Source organism: Hyperolius riggenbachi, chromosome 11, assembly GCF_040937935.1.
Source record: "Hyperolius riggenbachi isolate aHypRig1 chromosome 11, aHypRig1.pri, whole genome shotgun sequence".
In the NCBI taxonomy this organism is placed as follows: domain Eukaryota; kingdom Metazoa; phylum Chordata; class Amphibia; order Anura; family Hyperoliidae; genus Hyperolius; species Hyperolius riggenbachi.
Genome location: NC_090656.1, coordinates 172,622,274 through 172,635,783, shown reverse-complemented (window position 1 = coordinate 172,635,783; position 13,510 = coordinate 172,622,274). Strand labels below are relative to the sequence as shown.

Here is a 13,510-nt window from a genome sequence, read left to right as displayed (position 1 = left end):
CATGTCTTGCAGGGATGACAAGTACAGGACAGAGAGTTCAAATGTTAAAGCTGTCCTTGTAGATAGGGATGGCTGCATAGAACAGCTTTACTGCCCTTCACTGAGGCGCTCCTAAATTTCTAGTGCCCTAGGCCATGGCCTATGTGGCCTTGCCCTGGGGAGGGTAGGAGGAGACAAGAGGGCTCAGCATACCTCCCAACTTTTTGAGATAAGAGGGACATTTAAGCCACACCCCTAATCACACCCCGACGCACCCCTCATCACAGATACCATAACGATTTCATAGGAAAAATATGTTGCTTTATCATTCAAACCACACTGATCCTTTTATCCTGGTTCATTTTCCTTCACATTAATATTTGAAAATAAAAAATATATCAATTTAAAGGATGGGAATAAAATTTAGAGTCAATTACACACACGTTTTAATAGAAAGATACACATATTTACATAGACCTGTACATCAGTTCTGAAAGAGGGACAAATGAGGGAGAAAGAGGGACAGAGGGATTTGGTTCCCAAAGAGGGACTGTTCCTCCAAATGAGGGACATTTGGGAGATATGGGTTCAGCTTATATTCGGGTTCCACATAATTAGTATTTTTAAGGGGCAAAAGTTGGTTGGGCGGCTTATACTTTTATTAATATTATTTATATAGCACCGACATCTTACGCAGCGCTGTACAGAGAATATAGTCTTGTCACTAACTGTCCCTCAGAGGAGCTCACAATCTAATCCCTACCATAGTCCTATATCTATGTATGTGTTGTGTAGTGTATGTATTGCAGTCTAGGGCCAATTTTAGGGGTAAGCCAATTAACTTATTTGTATGTTTTTGGGATGCGGGAGGAAACCAAAATGCCCGGAGGAAACTCACACAGACACGGGGAGAACATACAAACTCCTTGCAGATGTTGACCTGGCTGGGATTTGAACCGGGGACCCAGTGCAGCAAGGCGAGAGCGCTAACCACTACACCACCGTGCTGCCCACGGTATATATGGTAATCCTGGGGCTGATTCACAAAATGTATCTCATGAAATATTTCTCCTTACGATTACGTTATCTATAAAATAACGTCAACACTTTCCAAGATTAAAAATCACCCCAGATAGGTTTTCTTTTCTTGATGGGTTCTTTAAATGGTTTTAAATAGTTGAAGTGTAATTATTCCTAAATGTTATGATCGCTTCTGCAGCGTTTACTGCTGACTGCAGTGGTATTGCAAACCAAGCAGTTCTAATGTCATTACATGCATTTGCTTGCATAGTTTGGTTTGCACTTAAACTAGTTGCTGATTCCATCTGCAGTCGCTCTGAAGTTAATGACAGTTTAATATGCTTTTGTGTAAACAAACATTGTCTGCTGCAATGGAGGGGCAATCCCTTTCCTGCAGGCTGCATATCATTGTCTGCCTTTTCCTGCTATCAGCCTGTGATTAATTACCATTCACTTGTGTGGGAATCTGCAGGTCTGCTCCCATTGGATGACCTCAGTATAAAGAACTGCTTCCTGCAATGCCTCATGGGCTACCATAGTCTCAGATCCTGTCTGTTACTCTGCCCGTGCCCCACCTCGTTCCTAGTCTGTGTGGACTGCGCTGACTCCTGCGAAGGGGTCAGCGAGTCCTCCTAGTTCTGCTCTTGTTTCTAGAAGTTGTTACTTTGCTTGTCTTGTGTCATATATTGGTTCATCGCCAATATATACGCATACTTGCACGTTTATTATTTTCCTTGTATTCGTGTTACGTTAATACATCAGTGTCGCTGATATATACGTACACGAACTGTTTATATCCTGTGTTCCGTTAGTCAGCGTTCCAGCACGCTGAGCTAGTTATCCTGTTCCTGGTCCTGTTTGTGGATTGCGTTCATCTCTGTGAAGAGATAGCGAATCCTTCTGAGTCCTGTTCCCTGTATTACTCCAGTCTTAGTCAGAGTTCCTGCTTATGTCATATATCGGTTCATTGCCGATATATACATATGTTAGTCAGACGTTACAAATAGTTTCATTGATAGCTGTAATTGTAATACGCTAGGAAATCATACTTATTGTATATTTATCTGTGTTACGTTCATCTATCTTGATCCTGCTATTTCCTGACTATCCTGTGCTGTCTTGGTGAGGCACGCCATCGCTGCAAACGCATTGGCTACCTCATTCCAGTCTGTTTTATTGTGGACGCTTGCTGTCACTAAGTAGTGACTAGTTAAGCAAGCGTTCATTCTGTCTACCTGTCCTGATCTCCTCAGTCCTGGTTTATGCGTCTCAGCACTACTTGCGCTGAGACGTTATTACGAAAGTGTTGTTTGTGGCTGTTCGGATCTGCACCGGCTCTGTGCACCACAATCTCCTATTGGAGTCAGTCCTCTCCTCCACTAAACTGGGGATATCCTGATTCCTTGTGCTGGTGTGTGTACCTCCTTCACGTCAGCTTATGTGTTGCATGCTGACGGTGGAGATTACACCTCCAAGCTTAACATTATGGTAGCCCCATTACCAATCCCCATTGTGTGTGTGGGGGGGGGGGGGTTCCCAGCAAAAATGACACTGTTTGTTATGGTTCCTGTTCCTTTAAGAAATTTGAGAAACTCATTTCTGAAACAGAAAATGAGTTTTTTTCTGAATGTACCAGGTTCCTGACCAATCCCGAGCTCCAGGCTACTCCTGTTTCAACGTGGGCCCCCCAGCTAGTTTATGTTTTATTTAAGGGAAGATTGTTTCAGTGGGCCTACGATGTCTTGGATCATACCAATTTAAAAGAGAGACCACTGGAATTTCTAGCGTTTGTGATCCATAACTGGCTGCGCAAAACCGATTTGCCTAGCCCTTTTGATAAGCTCCTGGCAGCTTGTCAATCAGCTGCTCCTTCTACTGCCTACAAAAATAATCAGCAAGCAGATAATTGTTCTGATAACTTTTCTTCTGCTAAGGCAGCAGGGTCTAAAGCCAAACGTAAACGCTCCAAAAGAAAAGCGTTACAATCAGCGGAGTCGTTGCCCTTGGCGACTGCGCATCAGATCTGTAATGAGACTCCGCCAGTAGCAGATAATGAAATTCAGTCACTATTCAGGGGAGTCAAATGGACCTATGAAACTACTAATGAACTTTCATTGCTAGCCAGGGAAAATAAAAGTTCTTGTTTAAATGAATTATCTGAATATGATTATGAAGATATATTACAGAGTATTGAACAGATCAATTTATTCGTGCAGCAAGGGAAATTTGCATACACTACAGTTCAACACTTGCTACAGGTATTGGAGATCCTTAGGAATAAGAAATCGGCCAATCACCTGCTAAATAACCCAATGTATGTTTCTGCCACTAACACATTTGCAAACTCTGATCAGCCGGAATGCTCAGCTGTTAAATATGCATGGGATCCTCCATTTGAGAAAAGAGAGATGGAAGCCCTGGTCTATGAATGGAAGAAAGATGCAAGTTCATTTTGTCAGTTTTACAGTGCAAAAAGTGAATTAGTATTGAATGCATGCATTAAGTCTGCCTATAACCTAATAAAAACTGGTGTGTGTGGGTATGACTTTGTGGCTCCATTGATCGATGTGTGGAAGATGATTTTGGACGATTTTTATGCGATTCAATCAGTTGATACCAGGGAAGACACACTGTCAATTGGAGACTGTCCCACTTCTCCAGTTACTGAGTCCCTGCCATGTCTTGTGAATGTTCCTGTAACTCCACCCTGTACCATGGATAACTCAGTGTTACTTCCCAGTAAAACAGAAGCCACTGATACTTTCTTAACTTTGCCCTGCACAAATTTCTCAGCAGAGAATCCAAAGGTCCTGCTGACTTCTGAGTCCAGCCTAGCCAGTACTCATGAGTCTTTGTTCAGTGAAACAGACATTAGAAAATCTTTGCCTGCCTCTGCAAACACTTCTGTAGAATTTACCTGTGTTAATAAAGTTCAACTCCTGTCTGATCCAGCAGATGCCAATAGATGCACTACATTAGTTTCTGAGTCCCAGCAATCCTGTCTAGAAACCTCAGAACCCCAGCATCTGAATTTTCCAATTTTCCAATTGAATAGTGCTTCAGATGCACAAACTTTGTGTCTTGATCTTCCTGTCTCTACACCTCGCTCTAGTTTCGTGAATAGCTCAGAGCATCTGCTATGTGAACCTGAAATCGTAGAATTATTACCTTGTTCAGAAAATGTTCCAGTGAATTTGCCCTGTACCATGAATTGTGCAGTAGATTTCTCCAATGAAACTCAGGTCACAGAATCATTATGCTGTCCAGCAGGTGCTTCCATGGTTTTGCCCTGCAATATGGACTGTTCAGTGATCCTGTCCAGTGAAGCTGTGGTCGCAGAGTCTTATGCTTCACCCAGTACTTTGGATACTTCAAACCCTCTAGCAGAGGAGTCTGAGGCACTGCTTACCTCAGTTGGTGTTGCAGTAATATTCACTTGTCTAGCAGCTGTTTTGGAATTACAGTCTGCTCTAATAAAACTTGATGAATTTCTGCCCAGCAAAGCAGAAGCCATTGAAATATTGTCCTCGTCAGCAAGTGTGTTAGATACCTTGCCCTGTACACAGTCTGATTTAACCAATATTGTTGAGTCCCTCTCCAGTGTTGTAACAGCCGAGGAACTCCAGCCCTGTCCTCTGAATGTTTCAGAAGTCTTGCCCTGTAACATGGATAATTCTGACTCGCTGGAAAAAATAGTAGAAATCTCAGAATTTCAGTCCGGGTTAATGAGTGTTTCTGAAACCCAGCCCTGTATCCTGGAAAATTCTGGTTTTCTGCCCGGTGTGGCAGTAGTTCCAGAGTCCCCTTCCTGTCCAGTGAGTTTCTCAGTTTTGCCTAGTTCAGTGGGGATTGCTGCAATATTGACTTGTTTTGCAGCCCTTCATGAGCTCCAGTCCAGTGTATTTGATGAGTCTCTGTCTAGTCCAGAAGAAGCTATGGGAACCCTGTCTAGTTCAGTGCATACATCAGAAGATTTGCCCTGTCTTGTAAATGCCCCTGAACATGATTTGTTAATAACCCTGCTGGAATCAGCGACATCTAAGTCTGATCCTGCAGTTTTTAGTGAGAATCCAGTAACTGTGAAGTCTAATCATAATGAATTTTTTTTGCCCAGTTCTGGTTTCGGTCCTGTCTTGACTGACTTTGAGGTTCGCAGTTCCTTGACATGCCCAGAGGTTTCTCTTGTGCCGGTGTGCCCAGATGTGCTTCGTATGCCAGAGTGCCCAGATGTGTCTGTGTTAGCGTGCTCACGTGCTTCCCTAGTGGAGACATGTTCTGATGTTGCCGGTTGGCCTGCATGCCCGGAGATGGTTCTGGTCCCTAAAAGCCCTGATCTTGATGTTTGTCCTTGTGACCCTGACTCTGGAGTTGCCCTGGGTTCCATAGGGGTTCTTGATAGTTCTCCATGTGAGCCTAAGGGGCGTTCTGACCTGTGGGGATCTCTTTGGAGCTTCCAAGTGTTCTGGGAGATCTCTGAGGAAACTTGTCCTGGTACCTTGGACTGGTTCAACAGTGGGTTTTGTGTTGGTAAGGACAGTTCCGGTGGGCATTGCAAAGGCTTTGGCGTTTTTGGACAGTCCTTGGAAGGCGGTGGGTATCGCTCAGAGAGTTTCTTGGGGTTGTTTTCTGGAAGTCATGGTTCTGATGGGTGTCACACTGAGGCTTGTAGTGCTGACGGGCATGGTTCGGTAGGTTCTGGTTCCAATTGGTCTAGTTTTGGTGAGACTGATTCGGGAATTTGGTTTTGTCGGGCTGATCCGACCTTCATGAATTTTCAGTCAGATCAGTTTGCTGGATTTCCCACTTCTGATTTTTTGGTTTGGGTGGTTCAGGAGAAATATGTCAGTTTTCATAGGCGTCCAGAGGCTGCGTTTAAGGGAGGGGGTACTGTTATGATCGCTTCTGCAGCGTTTACTGCTGACTGCAGTGGTATTGCAAACCAAGCAGTTCTAATGTCATTACATGCATTTGCTTGCATAGTTTGGTTTGCACTTAAACTAGTTGCTGATTCCATCTGCAGTCGCTCTGAAGTTAATGACAGTTTAATATGCTTTTGTGTAAACAAACATTGTCTGCTGCAATGGAGGGGCAATCCCTTTCCTGCAGGCTGCATATCATTGTCTGCCTTTTCCTGCTATCAGCCTGTGATTAATTACCATTCACTTGTGTGGGAATCTGCAGGTCTGCTCCCATTGGATGACCTCAGTATAAAGAACTGCTTCCTGCAATGCCTCATGGGCTACCATAGTCTCAGATCCTGTCTGTTACTCTGCCCGTGCCCCACCTCGTTCCTAGTCTGTGTGGACTGCGCTGACTCCTGCGAAGGGGTCAGCGAGTCCTCCTAGTTCTGCTCTTGTTTCTAGAAGTTGTTACTTTGCTTGTCTTGTGTCATATATTGGTTCATCGCCAATATATACGCATACTTGCACGTTTATTATTTTCCTTGTATTCGTGTTACGTTGATACATCAGTGTCGCTGATATATACGTACACGAACTGTTTACATCCTGTGTTCCGTTAGTCAGCGTTCCAGCACGCTGAGCTAGTTATCCTGTTCCTGTTTGTGGATTGCGTTCATCTCTGCGAAGAGATAGCGAATCCTTCTGAGTCCTGTTCCCTGTATTACTCCAGTCTTAGTCAGAGTTCCTGCTTATGTCATATATCGGTTCATTGCCGATATATACATATGTTAGTCAGACGTTACAAATAGTTTCATTGATAGCTGTAATTGTAATACGCTAGGAAATCATACTTATTGTATATTTATCTGTGTTACGTTCATCTATCTTGATCCTGCTATTTCCTGACTATCCTGTCCTGTCTTGGTGAGGCACGCCATCGCTGCAAACGCATTGGCTACCTCATTCCAGTCTGTTTTATTGTGGACGCTTGCTGTCACTAAGTAGTGACTAGTTAAGCAAGCGTTCATTCTGTCTACCTGTCCTGATCTCCTCAGTCCTGGTTTATGCGTCTCAGCACTACTTGCGCTGAGACGTTATTACGAAAGTGTTGTTTGTGGCTGTTCGGATCTGCACCGGCTCTGTGCACCACAATCTCCTATTGGAGTCAGTCCTCTCCTCCACTAAACTGGGGATATCCTGATTCCTTGTGCTGGTGTGTGTACCTCCTTCACGTCAGCTTATGTGTTGCATGCTGACGGTGGAGATTACACCTCCAAGCTTAACACTAAAGTGAAAACAAAAAAAATCCTGGATCAGACCTTTCGCTCTCTCTCTATATATTGCATGTTATTGTTATATAATTTTGCACAATCACTGAATCCTGTAATCCTTTTCTACAACAGCCAATATTTCAACAACCGATTAAAACTTCCCTTGGCATTGCAGGGACTTGCTATAATCCTTGTAAGATTAGTTACTTGACTGTTCTTGCATTGGTTTTTCATGTAGTCTACCACTAAAGTGGATTAGATTTCTGCTCAATGTAACAAAAAGCTGTCACCTACCAAAGATGGCCAAAACAGTTTCAATAATCCCATAAGAAAATGGCCTGGATAAAAGCCAGAAAACTGACTTAATTTTCTGACCAACTGCCCAAGGCTGTCTTGGCGTCTGTTTCAGTCACTGCTCACATATGGGGAGCTTTGGTGACTACAGCCCTTGATTATGTCTAAAATAAATGTGACAGGTTTTCTACTTTCACCAAGAACTGGAAAGCCTCCTAAACATTGCTGCATTCTATCAATGAACACAATGCCATAAGGGTTCATTCAGCAACTGGCTTCATAGCCTGAGATGAATTATAGTGAAATAAAAGCTATGACATGCATTCTGGATCACGTTCCAGAGCATTTGTACTGTATGATGATGCCCAGTGATACTGGTGTACCATAGAAAACTTATATCACTGTTCCCAAAGTCTGATTCAAAGTAGTGTGCTTTAAAAAGTGCAGTAAGTAATATTTGTGCCCGATTTCAGTGTATTCGCTCATTTAGGCACTCTCAAGGGTTGTATGCGGTTTTCCTGCGTGCATGAAAAAAGTGGCGCAGTGAAAAAAGAGCCCGGCTGGTTAACGAATTGGCGCCGTTGGATATCGAAATCTGATAAAGATAAACATCATTGTCAAACTTGGTTAACGATAATACCATTGTAAAAACAGATGGGAAATAATAACGAAAAGATATTAACGTTCAAAATCGTTACATAATTCAACAATACAGCTTAACCCAACCCTACTCTCACACAAAACCCTACCCTGGTGGTGCCTAAAACTAACCACTCCCCTGGTGGTGCCTAACCCTAATCACCCCTCGGTGGTGCCTAATCCTAACCCCCCCGGGTGGTACCTAACCCCCCCCCCCCCCCCCGGTGTTGCCTAAAACTAACCACCGCCTAACCCTAACCACTCCCTCTGCAGTAATACCCCTTTACACATAGAAACGATGATAATATCTTTGATAATGTAATATCTGTACATACAAACAAAATAATATAACAAAAACAAGCTTCTAAAACGATAACATAGTTAAAAACTATAATGTTCTAATGTTGTTAACGATATTTACCGTGGCGCCCTTTTTTCTGCTTTTTTTCGCTGTATTAACATTAATTGCATTAGTGTCTATGGTGGCGCCCTTTTTCGTCCACCCTCAGCTGGTGCCCTTTTTTTCTGCTACCATTTTCCTGGATACAGATGCGCATTCGATCTGACAGTCGATGCAGTGTTGGACTGGGAGCTGGAAATCCACTTGCTGGCCAAACACCAGTAACAAGGTGTTGCTGCTCACAGTGAAGACTTGCTGCAGGTTTCTATTGGGAGTGATAACACAGGTTTATTGTTGCTTGGCCAATAGGTGGATTTCTCAGTTCCCCTCTGCTCCCCCCCAGTCTGACACTGAGGCCCAGTGCACACCAAAACCGCTAGCAGATCCTCAAAACGCTAGAGGTTTTTGAAGCAGATTTTCAGAGCAATTCTAGGCATGTTTAGAGAGGATTTCTAAACATGCCTAGCGTTTTTGGGAGCGTTTTTGTGTAGCAGATTTCATATATTGTTACAGTAAAACTGTTACTGAACAGCTACTGTAACAAAAACGCCTGGAAAATCGCTCTGATCTAGCATTTTTCAGAGAGGTTTGCGCATTTCCTATACTTTACATTGAGGCAGAAACGCTTCTGCAAACCGCAAAAATGCTGCAGGACCCACGTTTGCGGATTGCTAAAAACTTCAAACTGCTGGTGTGCACCAGCCCATTAAGATACATTAGCCAAGCGTTTTCACAGGCGGAAGCGGTTTGCGAAACGCTTCAAAAACCGCTCGGTGTGCACCAGGCCATAGTCCATGTAAGGCAATGGACTCATTCACATTTAATGCAATTTTCTGCATGCAGGAACAAACGTAAGGCGGTGCAGCAGTCTTCCACACACCACACGCATTATCACAATCAAATACATTAGCTATTTTGTCAGACCGTGCATGCTGTATTGAAGACAGACTCCCACGGTGTGCAGGAACATGCTATGTGCGTCGTTCGCACTCTACAAGTGTGAACCCAACCGACCCTTAGTGAATGGGGGTCATACAAAATGAGTATCATGTATTTTGTGAACTGCGCTTGAACATTGCAGTGTATTATAGAATAAGGCACAGCTACCCCTGCATTTTATAGTTTTAAGTTGGAAAACGCACATGTAACACAGTGTACATTTTGCAATGCATAATTTGTGCACTATAATGCCTGCTATCATCTATCTGTAGCTATTTCCACTGTAACCTGCCCAATGTACAGGGTGATACAAGCAGCAGTGTGTCGTGCCTTAACGCACATAAGGCTATATTCACTAAACCCCGTTGAACTTTAAGGGCTTGATTCACAAAAGGGTGCTAACTTAGTTAGCACGCCTAAAAGCCCCTTAGCATGCCTAACGCCCTTTAGGACGCGCAAAGTTTTGTGCGCTAAGTTAGCATGTGCAAAGTTTAAGCGCTGTGCGTGAAATGTCGCACCGGGTGCGACTAAAATGTCACACTGGGTGCCCCTAAAACGTTGCACCGGGTGCGCCCGAAAACGTCACACAGTGTGATGTTTTGGGCTTTTTGGGGCACCAAGTGCGACGTTTTAGTCGCACCCGGTGCGACGTTTCGCGCACAGCGCTAAACTTTGCACGTGATCAATAAAATCTTTGGGTGTGCTAACTGGTTATCACCCTAGTTAGCACGCCTAAAGCTTTTAGGCGTGCTAACTGAGTTAGCACCCATTTGTGAATCAAGCCCTAAGTGTGCAGGAAGTACACATTGGGCTCGATTCACAAAGCGGTGCTAACCCAGTTAGAGACTTTAGGCGTGATAACCATTGCACCACGCTGGTGAAAAGCCAGTTTAGGCGTGATAAGTTTAGGTGTGATAAGTTTAGGTGTGATAAGTTTAGGCATGCTAAGTTTAGATAAGTGTAGATAGCGTGCAAAGTCCCGCACGCAAAGCAGTGCCATTAAACTCTATGCAAAGTGCACCAGACTTTGCTAGCGCAAAAAACTTTTGATCAGCTGTGCACTGCGGTGCTAACGCAGTTGGTGCTTAAACTTATCATGCCTAAACTTATCACACCTAAACCTATCATGCTTAAACTTATCACACCTAAACTTATCACACCTAAACTTATCATGCCTAAACTGAGTTTAGGCATGATAAAGGGCTTTTCACCAGCGTGCTAACTGTTAGCACCGCTTTGTGAATCAGGCTCATTAAGTTTACAGGTATTTACACAAATGATGTAACCCGTTATGCAACACCTCATAGGTATTGCACACATAACGCAAGTTGCACAAATTGCATATTGGGTTACATAATCTGCGTGAATCCCAGTAAACGTAACCACTTGAGGACCAGAGGTTTATACCCCCTAGCGACCAGGCCATTTTTTACAATTCATCACTTCACAACTTGGCACCCAAATTAATTTCCCCCCTTTTCATCTCACAAATAGACCTTTCTTTTGATGGTATCAGATTGCTTCTGCAATTTTTAGTTTTTATTTATTTATAAAAAAGAGCAACATTTTTGGGCGCTACGCTATGATATACACACTACACTACACATACCTAGACATATGGCTATGTCAGGGATTAGACTGTGAGCCCCTCCGAGGGACAATTAAGTGGCAAGGCAGTACTCTGTGCAGCGCTGCGTTAGATGTCAGCGCTATATACATATTTTTTATTAATAAATAAACAAAACAGCCTGCCAGCGCTAATCAGCCACTGGCAGGCTGATCACTGCGGCCGTCTGTTTACAATAAGGGGAGCTCCCGTCTAATGTTGCTCCTCGCGAGATGACGCCATATGGCATCCAGGAGGAACAACGGAGCCACTCTGCGGCCGCCAATCTGCATTAGACGGTCGCCGAGTGGTTAGAAGAGGAACTTTACTGAGTTTAACCCAATGAATAGAAGTGCTTAATTTTCACAATATTACTGTTAAAATAATTTAGTCATTGTTTGCCCATGGTAAAATCTTTCTCCATCCTCATTCACCAACATCTTAACTGCTAGTAAGGTGTATCACTGCGGAATGTTTATGCGCTGTCTGTTCCGAAGTCAGCAGAAGCTATGCCTAGACACCCAAAGTGCAGCGAGAGGAGTAGGCTTTGTGACATCATGGCCTAGGTTAAACGTCTCTAGGAGGGCCCGGGTAAACCCTGTACACACGTTCGAGTCACAGTAGTATGTCAAAAGGGGATACAGAGGTTGCGACCACACCAGGGCCCTAGGGCCACAGCGACCCTCCCTCAACTGCAGTATTAGCACTTTATTGGTCTTGTGCTGGTAATAATGACTTTTGTTGATGCCTTGAATAGTAGTTCTCATTAAGAAACTGTTCCCCATTCCCCTCTTGCACCACTGACACTGTGGTTGTCCTTGGCGGGTTTTAGTGCGCAGTATCAATTATATTTAGAGTGCTTGGGGCAGCCCAATGTGACACTTGCAATGGGGCTCAAAGCTCCTAAGTAACACCACTGACGAGGCAGGTTGCCCAGCAGGGATAGGCGCCTGATCCCACAGCAACATTGTAGGGCCAAGGCTGAACAGACACATCGCTAGCCTGCTGAGGGCACATGGAGCAGTGCGGGAGTGACATCATGCAGAAGGCGGGGTAAGTGAGGAGAACAATCCTTTCAGCTGAAGTGATTTGTCATGCAAGAGTTTCATCTAGCAGCATGGTGGCGCAGTGGTTAGCAGCCTTGCAGCGCTGGGTCCCCAGTTTGAATCCCAGCCAGGTCACTATCTGCACAGAGTTTGTATGTTCTCCCTGTGTCTGTGTGGGTTTCGTCTGGGCACTCCGGTTTCCTCCCATATCCCAAAAACATACAGGTGAGTTAATTGGCTTCCCCTTAGACTATGATACATACACAACACAATACATACATAGACATATGACTATGGTAGGGATTAGATTGTGAGTCTCTCTGAAGAACAGTTAAGTGACAAGACAATATACTCTGTATAGTGCTGCGGAAGATGTCTGTGCTATATAAATGCTAAATAATAATAGTGGAGATAGAATGAGAAGAGGGGCGCTCTAAGTCCGCTGCACCACTATACTATGCATCAATAGGACAGGTCTCACCTGTTTACGATGGGGCTGGCACAGCGTACACAGCCCGGATTCGCCTTGTCCCTCTTAGCCGAGCCGGGGACTGAGCTCTAGCGCGGGGCGGAAGTGACGTCACTCGCTCCAGGAAGTGGTGGATCAATAGCCAGACGACGCTAGGCAGCTCTATACAGAGCTTCTGGTGCTGGAAAGCGTGTGTCACCGAGTTATAAACTTCACAAGAGTGAAGATATATGGACAGGGAAGTAGTTAGGATATAAAATTTTATTAAAACAACGCGTTTCGCGGAGATACAGTCTCCGCTTTTTCAAGAAGCATTAACTTGAAAAAGCGGAGACTGTATCTCCGCGAAACGCGTTGTTTTAATAAAATTTTATATCCTAACTACTTCCCTGTCCATATATCTTGACTCTTGTGAAGTTTATAACTCGGTGACACACGCTTTCCAGCACCAGAAGCTCTGTATAGAGCTGCCTAGCGTCGTCTGACTATTGATCCACCACTTCCTGGAGCGAGTGACGTCACTTCCGCCCCGTGCTAGAGCTCAGTCCCCGGCTCGGCTAAGAGGGACAAGGCGAATCCGGGCTGTGTACGCTGTGCCAGCCCCATCGTAAACAGGTGAGACCTGTCCTATTGATGCATAGTATAGTGGTGCAGCGGACTTAGAGCGCCCCTCTTCTCTTTCTATCTCCACTACAGTGTTTTCAACGGGAGCAGCCGAGTTCAGACTGCGGGGGCCTGATCGCTATTTAGGGGCACACACTAGCTCCATATTTCCTTGAAATAATAATAGTGTGTACTTAAAGAGGAACTCCAGTGAAAATAATGTAGTAAAAAAAGTGCTTCATTTTTTACCATAATTATGTATAAATGATTTAGTCAGTGTTTGCTCATTGTAAAATCTTTCCTCTCCCCGATTTACCTTCTGACATTTATTACATGGTGACAT

At 44.1% G+C, this 13,510-nt stretch overlaps 1 protein-coding gene across 3 annotated transcripts in view; it reads right to left on the bottom strand.

Annotated features, from left to right (window-relative positions):
- Positions 1-13,510, bottom strand: part of SMPD3 (sphingomyelin phosphodiesterase 3) — a 300,699-nt gene that overhangs the window by 239,533 nt on the left and 47,656 nt on the right. The window contains exon 1 of one of the 3 annotated variants that reach the window (XM_068260748.1): positions 8,526-8,672. The exons of the other annotated variants lie outside the window; for them this stretch is intronic. The gene's annotated coding sequence lies outside the window, so the exon portion shown is untranslated. Of the gene's footprint in view, positions 1-8,525; positions 8,673-13,510 lie in introns of those variants that run through there. 3 annotated transcript variants of the gene reach the window in all.